Consider the following 22,039-nt stretch of genomic DNA (forward strand, 5'->3'; position numbering starts at 1 on the left):
AAGGAATGGAGTACTGATATATCCTACAAGGATAAATCTTGAAAGTATTACGCTATATAGGGCACCTGGGTGGCTCAGGTGGTTAAGCATCCAACTCTTATTTTGGCTCAGGTCATGATCCCAGGGTCACGAGATTGAGTCCTAGGTCAGGCTCTGCGCTGAGCGCGGAGTTTGCGTAAGATTCTCTCTTTCTCTCTCTCCTTCTACCCCTCTCCTGCTCACACAGTTTCTCTCCCTCTCTCTGTCAAACACACACACACACACACACACACACACACACACGCACGTACGTACACATAATGCTATACAAAAGAAGCCAGTCACAAAAGACCACAGGGTGTATGATTCCATCTATGTGAAAAGCCAAGAGAAGGCAACTCCATGCAGACAGCAGGTAAATTAGTGGTTGCCAGGAACTAGGGGAATGAGGGAATGGGGAGTGACTAAACATTCTGAAATTAAATGCGGTGACAATTGCACAACTATGTGAATATAGAAAAGCCACTGGGCTGTACACTTTAAACAGATAAATTATATGGTATGTGACTTCTATCTCAGGGAAGCTGTGAGTAAAAAGAACAGTCTCTAGAGATGGGCACAAAGAGGTGGTGAGATGTGGTCAGAAGGGTGAAATCCCGTGAAGGCAGCGCTCACAGAATTTGCTGTGGTCTAGATGAGTCGTAGGAGAGAAAACCAACAGTCAACCAACTATTTTTTGGCCTGAGCAAGCTAAAGTGGGGAGCAGACAATAAATGAGATGAGGAAGACTGTGCGAGGAACAAGGGGAGGGAAGAGAACCAGGAGCTCTCTGCGGAACATCTTAAGCGTGGTAGGTCTAGTAGACATTCAATATGCAACTGGGGACATGAGTCTGGAATGTCGGGAAGAGCTGGACTCGAGGTTTACATTTGGGAGTCATCGGCAGATGGATGGTATTTAATTGGTGAGGGTCGCCAATGACCGCCAGGTGGCCAAATCTTCATTTGACTTCTCAATAGAATTGGACGCTAGTGACTACTGTCTTTATCTAATATTGTCCCTACTCTCATTTTCAGTCGAGAAAGGTTGCCATTTTCCTCCTTCCTTTCTGGTCTCGCCCAGTCTGTATTATTTGCAGGCTGATCTTGGACCCAGCAGTCTTCAGTTGAGGGTTCTTCAAGGTTTGTTCCTGTCCCTTTGTCCTGATGTTACTATATCCTCTCGAAGAGATCTTATCGACACCCGTAATTCCAGTCCTCTCTTACACGCAGTCTCACGAGTGAGCTGCGCTTTCCATAACTACTAAATATACATCAAAAACATCTCAAATCCAGCCTGTACACACTTACCTCATTATCTTTCTCTCCACTCTCACCCCAAACCTACTCCTCTTCCAACAGCTCCTATTTTCAACGAGTAAGTTAGTCGTTTCCGCAAAGCGCAAGTAGACAACCACAAATCTTTACGGATTTGCTTACCCTGGACTGCGCTATTTTTCCTTCTTTCCATGCCTTTTTCTCATCCCCTTTCCCCACCAGTCCTATTTCTGTTTCCTATTTATGTTCTTCACTCCCTCACTAAATTGGTTCTACCCAAGGACAAAGACTGCATCTTAGGCATATGGCTGTTCCTAGCACAGGACCCGGTGCATAGTAAGCTTTTTAGGACATGCTTCCTTAGCGAAAACAAGAATCAACGAATGCCCATCTTCAAAGCTGTCCTCTTTCGACCATCTTCTCTCAAGTGGTTCGGGTCTATGTTCCTAACTCATGTGATTCTCCTGGAACTGGACTGGCTTTTGATGTGTAAAATATGAACACGGGGTAAGACGTGCCACGGTATTCACTGGATAAAATTCACTGAAGAACCTATGCTGTACTGAGCACGGAGCAAGACACTCTACAGGATGAAATAATCATGAAGATGAAAGCGACACCAATGGAAGGCTTCCTTGTTGTTGGTTTTAAAGACCATGTGCGCTATTTACTTTAAACATGTGGCGGTCTGAATAAGGCTGTCCAACACTAGAAATGACGTGAAATACAAGAGAGCAGTGCGTGGATTCTTGGTCTAGGTACGAACGGCTGATAGAAGACAAATGGCGTTACTTGAAACTGTGACTTGAAAAGCAAGTAAACCATGAATCATGCCCCCACACAAGCTTGTAATCAGTACAGAAGAAAACCGATATGGGAATAGTCGTCATTTACTCTGTTGTTGGCAAAACACTACCCACTTCATGGCGGTGCACGTCGCCTAAATATTGTAGCATGAACACAATTCATATTATCTGGAACAGGGGACACTTTTTTTTACCACGTTTAGAATAAAAAAAAAAAAAAAGAAATCCTAAACCGTATAAAGCTAGACGGTACCATAATGCTTCTCTGTACAAAGACACATATTCACAGCAGTAGGGCTAAGTAGGTAGAGGATTGCATAGTACAGCACGATGTGAAGAACCCATTCTCCAACATTTCAAACTATTTAAAACACTCTTGGGAGTTATGTATTAGCCCAGTCCCGCAGTGACCAATGAGGAAATGTCCTCAGCGCGATGCAATGATTTGCTTGTGGATATATAGGGAGGGAGCAAGGACGCACCCTCAAGACCTCACCTTCCAATTTCCAACTCCCGATGTTCACAATTCACATGTTAAGCACAGCACACACAAGTGAAGTTTCTCTATTTAATGATGCTGCTGCTCATGTAATGAAAAATAGAGTAACAAGAGTACATCTATCAATTTGTCTCTACCAGAATGTAAGCCCTGCATATTCCCAGCACCTAGGACTATGTCTGTCACATACGGGCCCTCAAATATAACTTCTTTATAAATCGAAGAATCATGCATCATATTTTCAAAGACATCTCACCAACGTCCTTTCGTTGGTTGTAATAGCAATTTCCAGTTTTCCGACTCTGACTCTGATATTTTTTTTTTTTTTACTCCTTATTGTATAACAATAAAAATTAAAAGACTACTTACAAAAATCCATGCTGAGAGATTAAAAATAGGATATACTAGTTCATGAAGACCAGTTCCATAATAGGATCCCAGTTAATCTTACCTTAAAAGAGGACACGAATTGACTTGTTTGTTGGCTTCTCTGTGGACAGAAGGTGTTGAAAGGCACGGAGAGAAATTCACCTCTGAGGAACACACACACATCTGTCAAGATTAAAACCAAAAAATCACTCTGCAAGAAAATTCTGAAATGTGGGCGAAGATTGACTTCCCTTCATAAGCAAAGACAGGATTCAAAGTCATCTCCTGTTAGAGCTACTCAAATATCTTTCTTTACTACTACCCTGGCTTTCTACATTTCCAATGGAGAGTCATAGAGTGATTGGCCGATTTTAAAAATCAGCAAGCATTTTGTTTTGAGATAGAAAACTGACAAGGCCCTGGGCTCTGAGGGGTCTCCTCTCAAGAGGCCTCATGTTTGTGAGGGGCGATGGTAAATGAGACGGAACTTTTCTTCACTTTCTTTAACATAGGAGTCTGGAAAAGGATTCTGTAGTCACAAGTTTGAAACATACCATTCTTTAAAGTAAAACGTGGGGGTGCCTGGGTCGCTCAGCGTGTTAAGTGCCTGACTCTTGATTTTGGCTCTGGTCATGATCTCACAGTGCCTGGGGCTCTGCGCTGGCAGGGGGAACCTGCTTGGGATTCTGTCTCCCTCTACCTTTGTCTCTCCCTCCCCGCCACCCCCCCCCCCCACCATGTGCACGTGCATGCTCCCTCTCTCTCTCAAAATAAATACATAAACTCAAAAAAAATAGTAAAATGCTGTATAGACTTTGTATTATTGAAGAAGGCCTTATTTATTTCTTGCTTTCCAACCTAATGAAATATCCAACCAAAGGTACAGGAACGTGTGTGTAATTCTTTTTTTTTTTTTTTTAAGTAGGTTCCAAGGCCAACGTGGGGCTTGGACTCACAACTCCTAGATCGAGGATCCCAGGCTCTACCTCCTGAGCCAGCCAAGCACCCAGTAGGGTATTTTTTTTTTTTTAATTCTTTTTTCAACGTTTATTTATTTTTGGGACAGAGAGAGACAGAGCATGAACGGGGGAGGGGCAGAGAGAGAGGGAGACACAGAATCTGAAGCAGGCTCCAAGCTCCGTGCTGTCGGCACAGAGCCCAACTTGGAGCTCGAACCCACGAACTGTGAGATCATGACCGGAGCGGAGTCGGACGCTTAACCGCCTGAGCCACCCAAGCGCCCCGCGATGCTCGATTTTAAAAATATTCAAAGAACACTCTTGAAAAACCGAAGTTCTTGTATATTCCATAGGCAGGGACTCAATCCAAACACGTGAAAAAGGGTCGATGTGCTATGATATAATGCGGTTGGAAGAAGGATTACTTTTGCCGCTGCTTGATAGCGCATTCCATGAAAGAATGTACCAGCGAGAACAAGTTCCTCCGAGTGACATTTCATTCCTTAGCAGCTAGACAGATTAATGCTTGCTTCTTGCAGCTCCACACATTACCAGCCCCCGTACTCCAGAGATGAAAAATCATGTACTCAATTCATTCTTTACTGCGCTAATGTTATACAAAGAGAAGAGAAATTTGCATTTGGGCCTTCATTCCTGTTAAAATATTGTGGTCTTAATAACAGGTTAAGAAATACTAGAGTACCACTGTCCTTTTATATTGAACCTCTATAAAACAGCTTAATGGACTGTACGTCTAAGGTGACAAGAAACGAAAGCAGAATTATGTTAAATCGTGTGGCCTCCAAATAGATTTTTTAAATTTTATCACCTTTGCAGGACACGACCAAAGGGACTCGCGCGTAAATCTTCTTAATAGCCAGATCACAGGAAACCAGAGATATCTTCAAATTATCAGCCACACAACTCAGCCAAAAGGTGGGTGAGCTACAAAACTCGGGAAGACACCGTCTAAAGGAGTTCGCAGAGAAGAGCGGACTCCTGAACAGAACGCTCGAAAGCAGGGGTACGAGTCACATCTGATCTCTGCTTCTCCAGACAAGCAAGTTCAGCCAAGCAATCCCAAGGAGCAAACTTGGATTTTCATTTGTGGTGCCTACAATATTCTGCCTTTTTAAACGTCCCTGTCCTGTGAGGCTTACTCCTTTGGGTCAACTTAAGCTGTTTTTCCTCAGATATATATCTGCCTTTATTAGAACCTGTCTGAGTTGGGGTGGGTGGGCACAGAGGAGGACTGGGAGGTGGGGCGACAAGATGGGGGGGGGGGAGGAATGTTAAACTTTCTGCTTCCCCCCACAGGGACGTCCTTTGGTGAGGTTACCTCAAATAACCCTTGCTGCTTTACAGAACCACTATTTTAAAAAACTAAGTAAAATGAAAACAATTGTGGCTGGTAGACTTGTAAACAAAGGACGGATGAGAAAATTGTACTGTTCTAAATATATTTGGAAGGTGAAAGACATTCTAGAAAAGTCCAAATATTTTCATCTTAAGAGAGCACGACAGTCTGGAGTCATTTCTTTGGAATATTGGATGTGATCAAGGTTTTATCCTTAGATACATTTTTGAATAAAATAATTTATATACCTGCCTAAGATTCCTTACCAGCCTTGCACAAGTTAGGAAAACACCTGCTCTCTGGCCCCCAGCATGCCACCTACCCTCCCCCTGCCCACCGCCCACCACCCTCCACCCACCACTCGGATGACCAGCAGGGATTCAGAGAGGGCTCCACTGAACACATCAAATGACGTCTTAACAGCACCTTTAAAGGTCCAAGTTAGAATTCCTGTCCTCTGGGTCCTTGGGCACTGGTTCTAGAAACTTGCTGAGTTAAACTGAGTCTAACACTCAGAGGACGGGATTGTTTGTGGCTAAAGAAGAAAAAGGGAAACCCTTGAGGGTTTAATTTAAAGTAATTATGGCCTTGGACTACTGCCAATGGAAAATTTTCAGAAAGCCCATCGTTTGCAAGAAAGTAAACTCCCAAATAGTTGCAGGAGGAGAATCATTTTTTTTTTTTTTTTGGGGGGGGGGGGGTGGGATGCGGAAAACTCACTAAAACCCAAGTAATTGTTTTAAGCAGTTTTGCCCCCAGGGTGAAGATCTTTGTATTTTCCAAAACTTTCCTGATGGAATAGTAAAATACAAAGAAATGTGGTAAAACCAGAATTGAAGTCTTCGTCTAGGGAAGTCCTAAGGCATTCACGCAGTCGCAGGGGCCTGGACCTGAAGAAAATCACAGCAAAGCAGCAAAAGCCTGATGGCAATGAAACAGACTGTGTGTTTGCTTTCTGTTTTGTGTTTCCTTTCTGTGGCCTCTCTGGGAATTCAGGTAGTCAGAGAAACCGAACTCAAGGAGCTCCTTGTGAATATCCAAGCGTTCGCATTTTCTGAATCAGCCTGGGAGCAGTAAAACAAAGTAGGAATGTGTAGAATTATTAATGGGTTGGTCAAAAGAGTGAGGGGATGCTTTCAAACAAACTTAGAAACCATTTATTAGGAAAAAAAAGTTAAAGCCTCTTTCGCATGTCTAACATATAGTTGCTGAAAGGCAAAATGGTTTCTGATGACTCTTCCTAAATACATCACTTAAATGTTAATATTGACGGACCAAATGGGCAGACAGGGCTGACATGGGTGGCACAGTGGGCTTGTTATTATTGTTGTTAGTGTTTATCTGCAATTGTGTTGCTGGTTTTGTCTCTTTGGTTGCCGCTTTTGTTTTTGAAGGCCTGTAGGCAGGTTATGCATATCCCAGTGGACTGTTCCCCGTGTCTGATATAGAACTGTATCCATGTATTTATCCTCTGAAGACTTTAGTTAGCAATTCTAGATAAAGCCTGTTGCTAGATCATCATCTTAATAGTTGTCTTTTAAAAAAATTTGTTTAAATGTTTTTATTTATTATTTTTGAGAGAGAGATAGAGTGCGAGTAGAGGAGGGGCAGAGAGAGAGGGAGACACAGAATCTGGAGCAGGCTCCAGGCTCCAAGATGTCAGCACAGAGCCTGGTGCAGGGCTTGAACTCACCAACTGTGAGATCATAACCTGAGCTGAAGTCGGATGCTCCACTGACTAAGCCACCTAGGTGCCCCCCAAGCTGTCTTTTTTATGAGGGCCCACAATAGGTCACAAACTTAACATTCACCATTGACCTACAGATCCGTGACAAAAGATAGACATTATTACCCCCACTTCGAAAGAGGGGGACCCTAATCAGAGGTGATGCTGGTATGTGATCCCAGGTAAGTCAGAAGCCAACAGTTCTCTATTAAGCCTCAACTCTGTTGCGATTCAGAAATAATGTTCTATACCAATTTTGAGTGTAGGCCCCTTCCAATAATACACAGGATAAATGACGTAAGTTCCAATATAGACGAGTGCAAGAGTCTTGGACTTCGAGATTCATAACAGAAAGGAGGATGCCTTCGGTCGGCATAAGGTCAGAAACTTAGAAAGAACCGATTTTTGCCTTTTTCTTTTTGGTAATATTGCCCCAGGGTCCAAAGTGGTCAACTGTTGTCATAATCCATTTGGCATTCCTGCCAAAGATAGTTCAGCCGTTTAGTCTAACAACATATTTTTTTTTTTTTAACAGTTAGGGTACATATTTGATTTGGACCCAGGGACAAATGGCTCTCCAAAGGCTTCCTGGCAGGTTGATGATGCAATGCATCACCTGGATGGATCCGGACTTAATAGTACTGAACAGTGGAGTACATTGAAAAAGCTCGCCTACATCCTCAAATATCATAGTAAGGAACAAATTTCATTGCCTTTGACTCAATGATATTTAGAATATGTGATACATCAGTCTTTCTGTTCTGGGTTTTAGTCATGGTTTCAGATTGTTGTCTTCTTTTAACATGTAAAAAGCTTAACTTGAAATATGGGTCATTTGTTTTGGGCTTGCTTTGAAATGGCATATATTCAATCATGTTACAATACGTAATAGCTTATAAGTTAACCAAGGAAGAAGTCACAGTCACGTATCATTTATCCAGAATCACTAAAAATAGAGATGGTCCATGTAAGTACATTTTCCCGAACACCTTAAGGGTACTTGATTTTTTTCTTTATTTTTTTCTACGGGTACTTTCCTTTTTTGGAAAGGTACTTTAAAAATTATAAAACCTCTACTTATTTTGATTCATTCAGGCTTGATTAAACAGGATCATCATCACAAGTTGACTCTTGATGACTTGAAATTTTTTTATTAGTCGCTTTTTTACTTGGGGAAAAAAAAAAAAAAAGAGCACTAAAGAAAATCGCATGGATTTGTGTCCTGGCCCCCATTCAACTTCCAGCACTGCAGAGATGAGTTTTTCTTTGCCTTCTTGACAGGTATAATGATGGCATTTTCTTCTTTTTCCTCTTACTCTCCCTTCTTCTTTGACTCATTTTAAAAATCAGATTGTTTGTTTTCTTATTGTTGATATTTAACAGTTCTTAATACATCTGATATGCCTTTCGGAAATATTTTCTTCCAGTGGGTCACTTGTGCTATCATTTTTGGGACAATGTCTTTTGCAGAGCACAAGTTTGCAATTTCAGTAAGTCCTGACATCAGATATTATCATTCCTGCAACTTTGTTCTTTTCCTTCAATATTGTGTTGAATATTCTAGGTCTTTTCTTTATTTATAAAACTTCAGACTCGGTTTGTTGAGATTCATAAGATAACGTATTGGAATTTTGATTGGGGTTGCAAGGAATCTGTAGATCAAGTTAGAAGAACTGCTATCTTGACAATATTGAGTCTTTATATCCATGAACATGGACTACCTCTTCATTTATTTAGTTCTTTGAGTTTGTTCTTGAGAGTTTTTAAGGTTTCCTCATTTAGATCTTATGCATATTCTGTTAGATTTACAGCTACGTATTTCACTTTCAGGGGTGCTGAAATTTTACTTTAAAATTTTTTTTTTCAACATTTATTTATTTTTGGGACAGAGAGAGACAGAGCATGAATGGGCGAGGGGCAGAGAGAGAGGGAGACACAGAATCGGAAACAGGCTCCAGGCTCTGAGCCATCAGCCCAGAGCCCGACGCGGGGCAATTCACAGACCGTGAGATCGTGACCTGGCTGAAGTCGGACGCTTAACCGACTGCGCCACCCAGGCGCCCCTGAAATTTTACTTTTAAACTCTACTTTTTCATTACCAGTATATAGGAAAGTTACTGATTTTATGTATTATATCTAATTATATATTGACTTTTACATATTAATATTATACAGTACAGCTCTGCCATAATTACTTCCCACAGCTGATGCCTTCTGCAGACAGAGTTTTGTATGTTCTTTCCTTTTTAGACTAATTCAAGAGTTCCCAATGGCTTATGCAAAAATAATAACCAAAATGAGTTAAAGCACATCAAATATGTTTAAACCCAAAAATGCATAATGATCTTAAATAACAAACAGACAAAAAAACCCCTTTGTTGTTCTTCATTAGAAGATGCTAGAAAAACAATTATTTTTTTAAACTTGGGAAAGATTTAATCATTTATCCTGCCCTACCTATATCTCAATACTACAGGGTAACCACATAATTTTCAAGACCAAGTTAGTCTTTATAAAAGCACTCTAACTAGTAAATGAAGAACGTATGTTAAAAATATCATATCACCATTTTGCAACCCCTTTTGATAAATGGATCTAGACAATGGTTATCAATGGCTGCTAACAGCTCCAAAGGACAAACAACTAGACATCATATGCTTCCCAGGGGAAGTGCACGATACTAAGCTTTCTTTTAAAAAAAAAATTTTTTTTACATTTTATTTATTTTTGATAGACAGAGACAGAGCACAAGTGGGGGAGGGGCAGACAGAGAGGGAGACACAGAATCGGAAGCAGGCTCCAGGCTCTGAGCTGGCAGCACAGAGCCCGTCACAGGGCTCGAACCCACAAACCACGAGATCATGACCTGAGCCGAAGTCCGACGTTCAACCCACTGAGCCACCCAGGCACCCCAAGCATTCTTACTTTTAGTTCTTCAAATGACTAAGCTTGGAGCTCTGACTACAGGAAATATAAAAGATAAAGCAATATATTAAATATCATTATAAGAATGCAATTAACAAAGTCTAGACTGAGAATGTCTGCAGGACAAATGATGTCACTTTTCCTCCCTAAATAAGTTGAAGGAGACAGAGAGAAAATGAGAATCTATAGTTTAAAATAGACAGAAGAGACATTTCAGCAATTGAATTTAGGGACCTCATTTTGATCCTTTAAAATTTAAAAAAAAATTTTGAATTTGGTAAAGTAATCTCCATGTCTAAGGTGGGGCTCAAACTCACAACCCCCAGATTAAGAGTCACCCACTCTACCAACTGAGCCACCCAGGTGCCCCTAAACATTTTTTTTTTATTTTTTCAGAAATACTTTTTTAGGGGCGCCTGGGTGGCTCAGTTTGTTAAGGGTCCGACTTCAGTTGAGGTCATGATCTTGCAGTCCATGAGTTCAAGCCCCATGTCAGGCTCTCTGCTGACAGTTTGGAGCCTGGAGCCTGCTTCACATTCTGTGTCTCCCTCTCTCTCTGCCCCTCCCCCACTCATGTTCTGTCTCTCTCTGCCTCTGAAAAGTGAATAAACCTTAAAAAAAATTTTTTTTTTTTAGTATCTTTAAAAATTTTACACTCAGGAAAATTTGAACATTAAGTACTGGAAAATATTAGAGTTATCATTATTGCTGGTATCTAATGTACTCGTGGCTTTTAAAAACAAAGTAGTTCTAATCTTTTAGAGAGACACTCTGAAATATTTATGGAGAGGACAGGAGTCTGGGATTCGTTTCACAGTAATCCAGTAGGCAAGGCAGAGTTTAATCAACTGAAGTTGATAATTGCTGAAAGTAAATGATTGGTACATGGGATTTATTATATTCTTCTTTCCGCTTCTGCATATGTTTAAAGATCCCATAATAAAATGTTAACAACGACAAACCCCTAAGGCCTAGATAGATTAAATTACTTGCCCAACACCATATATGTAATTAGGGACAGTTCAAACCTGCAACTGGACTGTTGACATCCAATCAAATTCTCTTTCCCTTATAACAAGCTGTTTTGCAGAGAGGCCAAGCTCCCGGGGTACCCGATATCTGCCCAAAGCTTGGTAAGCCAATGAGTGAACTAGGGAATCCACCATGGTGCTATCAAACATTCATACAAGCAGCTCATCAGTAAGCAGCCAAGTGGCAAATTGGGATTGACTGGGAGTGCAGAGCAGCTGCTGACTGTTGAAGTGTTGCCCAGAGTTCTTGGCTTTTCCCCATTTGGTCTTTAAGGGAGCCATTGCAAAAGCAGACCAGCCTTCAAGTGCCCAAACAAACATAGTTGAGAGGCTGCTTAGACGTTTCTTGATTGCATCACAAAAAATTAGTTTTTGCTGGGAACTATATAGTTGGACCGATATGGAGTCTAACAACAATAACGGGGGTTTCAGTGCCTGGGAACCAAGGATTAGAGAATCATTAGATTAGAATGTTGTTTCCACATTAAGATATTAAGATTGTTGTTTCTTTTCTCTCTTTTTTTTTTTTTTTTGAGAGAGAGAACGGGAGAGAGTGAATGCATAAGCTGGAAAGGGGCAGAGGGAGACAGAGAGAAAGGATTTTAAGCAGGCTCCCCACTCCGTGTAAAGCCCCACTCGGGGCTCGGTCCTACAAGACTGGGCTCATGACCTGAGCCACAATCAAGAGTCGAATACTCAATTCACAGAGCAACCCAGGTGACCCCAAGACTGTGGTTTCATTAGACACTAAAACTCGGTCACCACGGGCATTGTCGGGGCTCTCAGGCTGGTGAGTCATCTGTGGGAAAATTAAGAACGAATGCAGATCATACTGAAAATCAGAAAGATGATCAAGTGGTGGGAGCAGCAGTGCAATACCAGGAAAAGGGCTTGTAAATCCTCTCAAGGAGGCAAACACAAACCCAGTGTTTGTTTGTTAATTTATTTAAGCAATGTTTAAGTTTATTTATTTTGGGAGAGAGAAAGTGCATACGCTCCAGTAAGTGAGGGAAGAGCAGAGAGAAGAAGAGAAAGAATCCCAAGCGGGCTCCACACTGTCAGCACGGAGAGCCCGATGCGGGCTTGAACCCACCAAGTGTGTGGCCGTGACCTGAGCCGAAGTCGGACGTTCAACTGACTGAACCACCCAGGCGCCCCTGCTCTCCTGAGTTTTGTGTCTTCCTGCCAGCGACGCATCTTGCAATGTCTTTCCCTGACACCGCTTGAGTTTCTTAGCACTCCAATACCACCCAAACTTTCTCCTCTTGTTGTACCTTTCGGAAACTGCTTTTCCCTGGGAACAGGGACTGCCTGTGTCCCCTTTTCCCTTCCCATTCTTTATCTGACCAAACAGTGCAGAGTAGAATCTTGGTCCCACTTTAGTTTGTTTGGGCTCCAGATCGGGGCCAGCACGGCAGTGCCTGTATTTCACCTCCTTAGAGGGATCTAGTGAGGTTTTCCAGAAGGAAAAATGCTGCGTACCTCACACAGGTGTCTTGCATCTTTAGGCGAAACCCTAGGGGATATGGTAGCTTAACAACTATCCTTCCTTACCTGACGCTCCTTTTCTTTTCAGAGAGCAGAGCACTGAAGAGAGCTGACAAATAAACGTGAGGTTATTTAAAGGACTCTCCCAGTTTCTGTGGGCCAAGTCTTTAGAATCAGATACAAAGAGGTTATCAAGACTGTGAAGAGTCAATCAATAACTTCCCAAGGAGTTGAAGCAAGACAAAACAATAGCCGGGGTGTTCCCTAAATAGACTCTCTTGGCTAATTTGATACAAATTCACTAAAGTGAGACATTTTGGTAGCGAAATCTTATTGTTCATCTGTGGATGTTACATTAGCCCGTCTGCGTCTTTTTCTTTGTAACTTCAACAGAAAGGATTATTGCGTGAAATCTGGGATCACTGTTACTCGAACTGTATGACTTAAGTCAGGAATATTTGGCCTTAAACTCTGGCGGTACTCGACGTCCTACTCTTACGCATTGGTTTTCTCCTAATTTGGTATTGCCTGGCCGTTGCGCCGTGACCAAGTAAGGCAACGTGTGCCCATTAAATGGATTTGCAACGTCACAAGAATACTTTCTAAAGTCAATTACGGGAGCGCCTGGGTGGCTTCGTCGGTTAAGCGTCCGACTTCGGCTCAGGTCATGATCTCACGGTCCGTGAGTTCGAGCCCCGCTTCGGGCTCTGTGCTGACTGCTCAGAGCCTGGAGCCTGTTTCGGATTCTGTGTCTCCCTCTCTCTCTGCCCCTCCCCTGTTCATTCTCTGTCTCTCTCTGTCTCAAAAATAAATAAACGTTAAAAAAAATTAAAAATAAAGTCAATTACGGATTTTTTCCTATAAATGACCTAACTTTTGAAATTTCAGTCTTCAAAGTTTGCTTCCGGCGAGAATCCCAAGGGTTTCTTCGAAGAGACGAGCCATATCCAGACCCGTCTCTGCATCAAGGTACCCACTGAACCATTACCCCACGCAGCGCCCGCAGTAGAATGCAGGATTATGTTTACTCCAGGTCTGCAGGACACATTTATATCTTGTGGACGTGCGGAGAGTCACTTTCCTGGCCATCGTTCCCCAAACTTAACGTGTCTCCCTTCTTCCCCTCAAATACCTACGCTTGATTTTCTGGGGTCATTCTACAAATACTTGCTCTTTGTGGGGAGACGTGATTTTCATAGAGAGTGGCGGCACACACACACACACAAAATAATTGACGACTTACCCATGAAACAGTCCTCCTGAGCTCTGCTCAGGTGAACAAGTGACGCGTCTTCCCAAATGATGCGTCTTCCCAGAATTTAAATACCGCTGACAGCTCTCAACTCCAGACAGGTGGGCCAAACCAACATGGCGGGGAGGGGAGGGCAACATGCAAATACCGTATCAGTGTATTTGAAAATACAATTTGCCTACTATGTCTGCAAAGGATGTGGGGTGTTTCTCAGAAACTGAAGCAATAACACAGCCGCAACAACAAACAAAACGCTGCGAGCAGCTCTTAGTCTTTTCTATGCCTTCCAGTACTCTCTCATTTGGATAAAGGGAACCACATGCCCCTCTCATGGTAGCAAACATTAAATTCTGTAATAATATGCTGAAGCAACAACGTCCCAAGAAAAACTGGAATGCAGTCCTCCATGCAGCCTGCAATCCCATTTCACTTTCCCTAAGACTGTTGAAAGTTGTCAGGAATAGTAGTAAATAGAAGATCTTTGGGAGAGGAGTATATTTTTTTCTTTTTCTTTAAAGAAACAAATTGGTAGGGGATAGAGGGAGAATTGAGCGTTCACAGGACCATCTTTTACTGATGGGGAGGACGGGCTGAGGCAGCCCCGTCCAGACCCCAGACAGGACTTCAAGGCCATTCGGGGCGGGGGAGGGAGGATTCCAGAAAGAACTCCGTGGCTGGAATGTTTGTTTAGAAAGCAGCGGGGGGATTATCTGATAAACTGCTTGTCATTTTTATAATGTAAATGAAACCGGTAGTAAAGCGAAAAGCTGACATCCTCTCACTGGACAGATACAGCCAAATGATTATTTTTAGATTCATTTACAGAAGAAAGCAAACATTGTATTCCTAGTCTCCAACACTCACCAACTCATCCTAGCCTCTTGGAATGTTTATTGGGACTGAGTGAATGGAAAATGCAGGAAGGAAAGGGGGAGGGGAAGAGTGCCTTAACCCTCAGTGATGCCTTCGGGCTCCGGACTGTGTGCACCGAGCCTTTGAAGTTGGCGACAGAAGGAGGAGTTGTGCCGCAGTAAGAACTGGTTAGTCCTCTCTTAGGCCGTGAAGCTGGTGCATCTCAAAGTTATTATTTTAAAATGACTTTGCCTTCCACCTACCCACAAGGACCTGACCCGAAAGGTATTTAATTTTTAAATGGGCGGACAAAGAATTCAAAACAACACAAGCTCTTAACCACAACACAAAAAAACCTTATTTAAAATCCCTGGAAGGCTTCTAGTGAGAGCAGCGTGTGACTGACGTGGTAAATTAGGCCTGCTGGAGAAAAATCAAGACAAAATATGGATTCACTGTGTTTTTGAAAGGCAGCCATCTTTCCAAGAGAAGGCGTACAGCACGTTTTATTAAGAAATTACATCTTTCCCCCATGTTTTCCGTCTCTTTCAGAAGCTGGCAATGGCAAGCAGGTTGAACAGATGTGATGAAAGAATTAATACCGGTCTTGGGAACATGTAAACGAAACATTTCTTTTGAAACACCTACCTTTAAATGCCATTAGTGCAATCAGACACTGGAAGGGACTGGATGAGGGAAGTGATTTACAGGGCACCGTTTGTCCACACTTAGAGCCCCTTTGCAATATGAAAAATGTGCAGATGAATTTACTGTTCCTCCGACGAATTGGCACGGGGTTTAAAATCTTGCTTTGACTCCGATAACTGCGTTTGTTTTAGTGCTAATAAATTCACCTCGGTAAGAATTTTTCTTTCTTCTTTTTTTTCCCCCCCTAGGTTCATTCATAGCTGCTCCCCATTTGTCTCTGTAAAACCAACTCTCCCCTCTGAAAAAGCAGCATAACCAGTCAAAGAACAAGTATATAGGATTAGCACATTATAAAGAATAAAGAGAAGCTTTCAGCTCTCTGTCATGGATGATATTTATCACATTTTTCACGACCGGCTCTAATAACAGCGCAGAGATAAAATAGGCTTGATACATCTCTCCTGTACAGAGAATTTTACAACACCAACTATGAGAAATCCAGGAGATGAAACAAGCACTTCTCCCCTCGTGCAGTTTTTATTAGTGTTCAAATGGGAGGTGTGCCTGGTGGTGGGGGGGGGGGGGTGGCGGCTGCCACAAAAGTGGGCTTGAATTTTCTGTCTGTTATGCTAATGTATTCATAGAAAAAGCTGGTGCTGAGGGCGGTTCTCCAATTAAGACAAATGAGGCACATTGAATTTCTCCCCCAGGGCACAGCAGGGGTGCTGGCAAAATCTACTTTATTCTTTTCTGTCAGGGCTGAACTGGAAACAAAAGCATGAAAATTCAACACATCCACTTACAGAATAATAAAGGCTGTTGTTTAAAGCGTGAAGAGTTTTGGCACCCTTCTGGGGCTTTATGCAAATCACTCTTGCTCTCAACTGCTACCACACCATCGGTCTTGGAAATTAAAGATGTACTTGGTCGGTTAACAGCGGAAAGGAGACGAGCAGGCTGAAACTCAATTAGATTTGTATTAAGCAAATAAATCAGGACTGACTGATATTGGCTCAACTAAAATGCATTATGGGCTGACAGTAATTCTAATTTGATTGACAAATATATGTGGTATGTTATTAACCTAAATGAAAGATAAGGATCCTTTTTTTTTTTTTAAAGGATTTTACTCTAGTAAACAAGCCTCTCCCTGTCCCCACCCCCAAACTTCCCCCAAAACAATAAACAGAGACCACTGACGTGGTGCTGTTTACAATCCATGCTCAAGAACACAGGAAATCTATTTTCTGATACATGTTAAAGAGTTTAAGACAGAATTGTTCTGCAGAAAGACATTTGTTTTCATTGATTTATTCGGTGTAAGGAAACAGCTGAACACATTATTTATTTGGTGGAGTGAAACACACCAAATACGCTATTTTATTAGGGTGAGTAACACAAAAGCATGGCCCCGTATATGCCTGGTGATGTATCGCAAACTCCGTAGTACATGATGCTTTTCTACACCGGGGCATATACGAAGGAGCTTCAAATGAGATTCAAAGTCATAAATGAAGATTTCAATCAAATCATCCAAGGCTTTGAGGGAAAAAGAAAAAAAGAAAAAAACCTCTTAACAAATCCCATCAGTGTGTCGGTGTGTGTGGATGGGCTGAGTGACACAGTTCCTCCTGTGAGAAGGTTCTGGGAGTTTCTTTTCAACACGTCTCCTTGTCTTCCTGTTCACACGTAGAGAGCTTAAAGAAATTTAAGGCATTACACTTCACACACTGCTAAATTGATAATTAAATACTCATTTAATCTTTTTGCTTTTATGGAAACCGCCTCCTTCCTCCCCCACCCCACCCCCCCCCATCTTTTCCTTTCATCTGCACGATCACTTTTTCTGTCTGGCTCCCAGGTAAGAGGCTCCTTCTTATCTTTCAATTATCTCTCCTTCTGTCTTTTCCCACCCGGAGTCCTGCTGCCCCGTAGCTCTCCATCAATGCCAACGACGATGAGGACGGTCTCTTTCTCCCCCTTGGAAACCTGCGGAACCTCCTGCCCCGCCTGGGCTGCTTCCCACCTGCAGCTCCTGTCCACACAACTGTTCTTCCTCTTGCTGTCCACAGCCCTGCTCTGATGAGAGCACATATTCAGCCAAGGGGCCCCTGGGTGGCTCAGTAGGTTAAGGGCCGTCTCTTGATTTTGACTCAGGTCATGATCTCACGGGTTATGTGTTCGAGCCCTACGTCGGGCTCCTTGCTGACAGCGTGGAGCCTGCTTGGGACTCTCTCTCTCTCTATTTCTCTCTCTCTCTGCCCTTCCTCTGCTTGCACATGCTCTCCCTCCCTCCCTCTCTCTCTCTCAAAATAAATAAATAAACTTAAAAAGAAAAAAAGATCTTCAGCCAAAATACTTGTCTCTGGCTCCCAATCCCGAAGTTCCTCCCCATGGCCATCAGTAATGCTCTTCATTGATGCTGAGAGTAAAGTAAGAACATCACAGAAGGTGACATCAGCAATCGCCCTCAGGTGTCACACCCTATTTCTTCCATCCCAGATTAAATTCTCTATTTTTAGCTGCTACTCCACTCACACTTATCTTTCCTCCTTCCCCGGCATAGCTGGCCGTCAGCCGGGCTTCTTTTTGTCTTTGCTTTTCGACCAGTTTTTGCTCTCTTCCCTGAGACCTCTGAAACTGACCTGAGAAATCAGTTTTTGAAACTTCAATATCCATCCCAACGTTGATATACACTCTGTTCACGCCACCCCTACCGCTTACCGTGGGTTTAAAATAACTTTGTTCCCTTATATTTGTTAAAAGCTAATGCAGAGACCACACTGGAATGTTCCCTGAGCAGACACATCCAGTGAAGTCATACAAGCAGTGTTTCGGGTAGGTTATTTTGCAAGACAAGTGAGGTTAACTTGACCTGGGTGACTTCTTGCTTCCGCCTCCGAAAATCGTAAATGAAACTTAATATCGTTCTGCAAAACTGATAGGAGTTAACAACTAACCAACTCCCTTTCACTTAAAAAGAACTCTAGGGGCGCCTGGGTGGCTCAGTCGGTTGAGCGTTCGACTTCAGCCAGGTCACGATCTCGTGGTCCGTGAGTTCGAGCCCCGTGTGGGGCTCTGGGCTGATGGTTCGGAGCCTAGAGCCTGTTTCCGATTCTGTGTGTCTCCCTCTCTCTCTGCCCCTCCCCCGTTCATGCTGTGTCTCTCTCTGTCTCAAAAATAAATAAACCCTAAAAAAAAAACAAAAAAAAAAAAAAAAACAAAAGTCTAAACTCATCAGTGTAAAGAATAAACATTCACTGCCTTCTCAATGTATAACCTGCCTTACAGTAATACACCTCTAAGCCTCATTCCATGTTTTGGTTTAAATATTCCCAGTTTGCAAAGGGTCCTTATGATGTGTGCACAACAAATTTTTACTAATTACTGCCTCACTGATGCATTTGTTTTCTTTCTGGTTTTGCTTTTTTCCTAAATTTTTGATATATTTAATGAGTGCTTTTAGAGATTCTTTTAGTTAACATTCTTTATTACCTGATGACTGTTAGAAGTGAGATTAAATATAATTTTCTTGAAGCATTTTGTTTATGCCTGTTAGATTATCCACATTGATTTTTTTTTTTTTCCATTTAAGAGCAATAACATTGTCGTACCCCTTTCGCACGTACCTGGAACCCATCCTATGGACCTTTGTGAATCTCAAGATTTTTTTTTTTTTTCATTTTGGAAAATTGTGGTAAAATGTACATAACATAAAATTTACCCCTTTAATTACTGTATGTATGTATGTATCCCATACTAAAACTCTGTACCCATTAAAAAAATACCTCCCCCGGGGCGCCTGGGTGGCTCAGTCGGTTAGGCGGCCGACTTCGGCTCAGGTCATGATCTTGCAGTCCGTGAGATCTAGCCCCACGTCGGGCTCTGTGCTGACAGCTCAGAGCCTGGAGCCTGCTTCATATTCTGTGTCTCCCTCTCTCTGACCCTTCCCTGTTCATGCTCCGTCTCTCCCTGTCTCAAAAATAAATAAACGTTAAAAAAAAAATTAAACAAAAAAAAAACCTCCCCCATTTCTCCCTACCTCCAACCTGTGGTGACCACTATTCTATTTGGTCTCTATGACCTTGACGTAGAAGTGGAATCGGACAATACTGGTCCTTTTGTGACTGGCTTAGTTTGCTTAGCATCACCGTAACATCTTCAAGGCTCACCCTTGTTTGTAGCATGAGAATCTCCTTCCTTTTTAAGGCTGAATAATATTTCATTATTTGTATGTACTGCATTGTGTTTACCCATTCATCCGTTGATGGGCGGGTGGATGGAAGACAACATGGGTTATCTTCATGTTCAGCTACTGTGAATAGTGGGTCAGAGACATGGGTCTCTGTTGATGACACACATGAAGTGTATGATTTCCTCATAAAGCTTTTGTTTCCTTCTTTGACCCTGTCACGTCTCCCTCTTTGCCCTAACTCTCACAGCGGTTATTTTTCTCTTTGGGGTCATTTTCTGCCAAGAAATACAACTTTATATCTGCTCACAAGGCAAAGCTACGTCAAAACCAGCAGGGTGACATTAAAACGGTCTTTTACGGGGCGCCTGGGTGGCGCAGTCGGTTGGGCGTCCGACTTCAGCCAGGTCACGATCTCGCGGTGCGTGAGTTCGAGCCCCGTGTCGGGCTCTGGGCTGATGGCTCGGAGCCTGGAGCCTGTTTCAGATTCTGTGTCTCCCTCTCTCTCTGCCCCTCCCCTGTTCATGCTCTGTCTCTCTCTGTCCCCAAAATAAATAAACGTTGAAAAAAAAAATTAAAAAAAAAAAAAACTGTCTTTTACCCATCTTGATATGTAAAGTCTGGAAAGAGGAAAAAATCTGCTGTAGGAGCAGAAAACTTCCTCTTCGACCTTTCTAGATTCTTTGACTGGGCTAACAATCAAATTGGCATAAGGCAGATTAACCAGAGGAAAGCAAATAGGGTTACCTATGTAGGGAAGGCCCATAAAGTAATGAAGACTCAAAAGGCAGGCAGGTAATAGAGACTTACATAAGGAAAGGGGTAGGGCTCTGCGGCTACAAACACGAGGAAAGCCATTCCCCGGAAGGTGGAAGAGAGGTTTGGAACATGAAGTTTGCCCTGTTACGCGGATAAGTTTCTTAGGTTAAAAACTGACCTGTGCTAATAGCTCTCTTCCTCGTACAGGTGCCCCTCTGCAGTGAAAATTTAGGCAGCTAAGAGTGAGGTAAAGCGCTTTCCTTCAGTCGGCTGGGCTTTGACTGCCTTTAGCTCAAAATGATCCTTTTGCCAAAGAAACGTATTTTGGGATGGCAAAATCTGCTTCCCTTCAGGCCCACCTTTGAAACCTCGAAGAGGAAGTTTCACGGTCTAGTAGCTGAGTTGGGAGCTTGCTCCATATCTCACTGGGCTCCATGTCTCACCGGGCCAATCTCAGTCTTGGAAAAGAGGAGCGTAGTTAAATAGCTGTGTCTCATTTCAGGGAGTGGGGGATGCAGGCTAGACTCCCAAAGCTAGGCCTATTTTGTGTAAGCAAGCAATCAGGTATTTAATAAGAGCATATCTATGGACACAACAGGGAAACAATGGTTAATGATTAGAGCAGACTATCATCCCAGTTTCTGATTTCTCGGGGCAAGCAGTGGAGAAGATTTCTAGATGTCAGGCACAAAGCATCTCCCGACAGAGTGAGGGCAGACCGTGGCACTCTGACGGATTTTCCTGCTTTGCAGTTTGAATATCTCTGGTGATCTTTCTGACTCGTGCATACAGCAACAGCCACAAATATGGTCTATACATGAGTTGTGGCAATTTCTCTGAAGTTTAAATCAAATCGTTCACTTACAGTTTGCAGGCCTTCGAGGAAAGGGACAGCCTTTTTTGTTTGTTTGTTTGTTTCCCTTAGTGATTCCAAGTCCGGAGAGTGGAAGACAATTGGAGATGTTAGTCTGGAGATTTGTAGCCAGACATATGAGGAAACTAGAAGAATTCAGGATCCAGTCCAGTTACAGGTAAATAACAAAACCTCAAAGGTAATTAACAGAACTAGAATCTGATATCTATCAATATATAGCATAGTTCTACTGAAATATAATTTTTTCTATTATCAACCCATTTCTACCAATAATAATTATAGTAGAAATAATTTGTTTGCAAAATAAGTCTAATCTTATTATATTTGGCCTGGTTATTTTATATAAATTTAGCAAGAATAACGATCAACCATATAGACTCTTTTAAATCTGCTTTGTTGGGACTTTTCATAAGGAGCTTCAGGCTGGACTCCTAAAAACCCTCTTGATCCTCAGAAGCCAAGCAAGGATGTGCCATCAGACTCTGCCTGCAATATCTATAGATTTCAGTGAATTCCTCTCTTCTTGAGGTCCCAAAGATACCCAAAGTTTCCTGCACCTGCTAGGAAGTGACCTTCCTTACTCACCTGTTGGGAGCTCTGTAAACAAAGTACCAAGCTGTTTTTCTAAGAGGCTTTTTTGGCTTGATAAAGTCAACCATAGTTGCTTAAAGCTGTCGGAATTTGATTTGTCGAAAATATCAAAAGGTGTGGACATATGATCAGTATGAAACAACACTTAGTTATCTATTTGACCAAAATAAAAGATTTCAAAGGCAAATACAGAAGGTCACAGAGTTGTGAGCAAAATTTGGCTCTTTTTAAAAAAATGTTTATTTTTGAGAGAGAGTGAGGGAGACAGAGTGTGAGTGGGGGAGGGGCAGAGAGAGAGATGGAAACAAAGAATCCAAAGCAGGCTTCAGGCTCTGAGCTGTCAGCACAGAGCCCCGACCCATGAACCATGAAATCATGACCTGAGCTGAAGTCAGATGCTTAACCAGCTGAGCCAC

Source organism: Herpailurus yagouaroundi, unplaced genomic scaffold (genome assembly GCF_014898765.1).
Source record: "Herpailurus yagouaroundi ecotype Mexico unplaced genomic scaffold, PumYag 192, whole genome shotgun sequence".
Taxonomy (NCBI): domain Eukaryota; kingdom Metazoa; phylum Chordata; class Mammalia; order Carnivora; family Felidae; genus Herpailurus; species Herpailurus yagouaroundi.